Source organism: Octopus bimaculoides, chromosome 16 (genome assembly GCF_001194135.2).
Source record: "Octopus bimaculoides isolate UCB-OBI-ISO-001 chromosome 16, ASM119413v2, whole genome shotgun sequence".
NCBI classification, from domain to species: domain Eukaryota; kingdom Metazoa; phylum Mollusca; class Cephalopoda; order Octopoda; family Octopodidae; genus Octopus; species Octopus bimaculoides.
Window position 1 is genome coordinate 48,740,223 of NC_068996.1, and position 1,800 is coordinate 48,742,022.

A 1,800-nucleotide genomic window follows, 5' to 3' on the forward strand; every position below is an offset into this window, starting at 1 on the left:
TGTGTGTGTGTGTATATATATATATATATATATATATATATATATATATATATAAAGATAGATAGATATATAGATATATATATGTATGTATATAAGTACGTACGTATGTATGTATGAATGTATGTATGTATGTATGTATGTGTATATATGTATATACGTGCGTATGAATGTATTAAAAAATAATTAATTACATTGTTTCTGAAAGCACCCAAACATACGCACACACATATACACTCAACACTCGGCCACGAATCAGCGTGGGTTATAAGCAATTATAAAATATTGTTTACATAGGCAGGACTCTGTCCATAGTTGCATGTTTGTTTGTTTCCTGACAACTTAGAAACCACATTCAGCTGCTTTGATCTACACCGGTCATGCAACGTCTGGCGACGAGGATAGTTTAAAGGATCAAGTGTCGCGCGTTACTACGCGACATTTCTTATACACACAATCTTCATTGATATACAAGCTTTATAGGTTTGGTTTACTTTGGGAAACAAAACAGAAAAAAAACTTTACTACTTTCTTCTCACACTTAATTACACATAGTAGAGGATCTCTTCGTATACTAGGTATGTAAGTATGTATATGTGTGTGTGTATGTATGTATGCACACATGTGGAAGCGCAATGGCTCAGTGGTTAGGGCAGCGGACTTGTGGTCATACGATCGCGGTTTCGATTCTCAGACCGGACGTTGTGAGTGTTTATTGAGCGAAAACATCTAAAGCTCCACGAGGCTCCGGCAGGGGATGGTGCCGAACCCTTCTGTACTCTTCCACCACAACTTTCTCTCACTCTTACTTCCTGTTTCTGTTGTGCCTGTAATTCTAAGGGCCAGTTTGTTACAATCTGTGTCACGCTGAATCTCCCCGAGAACTACGTTAAGGGTACACGTGTCTGTGGGAATACTCAGCCACTTGCACGTTAAATTCATGAGCAGGCTGTTCTGTTGATTGGATCAACTGGAATCCTCAACGTCGTAAGCGATGGAGTGCCAACAACAATGTATACACACGCACACACACACACACATACACATGTGGCCTTGTGGTTAGGGTGTTGCACACACGATCGCGTGATCATGGTTTCAGTTCCTGGACCGGCTGGTGCATTGTGTTCTTGTGCGAAACACTTCATTTCACGTCTCTCTGCGGTCACTCCGACACCCGACGTGTTGTACACAGTGCACCTGTCCAGGCAACGTCGATTTTTATGGAGTAGAGGGTCAGCTCATGTACAGCCACTAACGTAGCTAGGGATGGGGCAGTAGGGACGGTCCCACCCCGTGCAGCACACACTGGCTTTTGTGTACAACACATGCATTTTGATGTCTGTGCACTTATACAGCGTCATCGACAGGAGATTCCGTCATACAAACGTGTGTGTATGTGTGTCTACATACACACGCGCGAGTGAGTGCGTATATATTTACACATACACACACACACACACACACACACACACACATATATATTCCTTTACTTGTTTCAGTCATTTGGCTGCGGTCATGCTGGAGCACCACCTTCAGTCGAGCAAATCGACCCCAGGACTTATTCTTTGTAAGCCAAGTACTTATTCTATCGGTCACTTTTGCCGAACCTCTAAGTTACGGTGACGTAAACACACCAGCATCGGTTGCCAAGCGATGTTGTGGGGACAAACACAGACACACAAACATACACACACACACACATATCATCATCATCATCATCGTTTAACGTCCATTTTCCATGCTGGCATGGGTTGGACAGTTTGACTGGGGACTGGCAAGCCAGGAAGCCGCTATATATATATA

The 1,800-nt window shown here is 42.8% G+C and overlaps 1 protein-coding gene across 1 annotated transcript in view; it reads left to right on the forward strand.

Annotated features, from left to right (window-relative positions):
• The window catches only part of LOC106870606 (short-chain dehydrogenase/reductase 3), a 91,301-nt gene that overhangs the window by 2,237 nt on the left and 87,264 nt on the right, over nucleotides 1-1,800 (forward strand). The gene's annotated exons all lie outside the window — the stretch shown is intronic.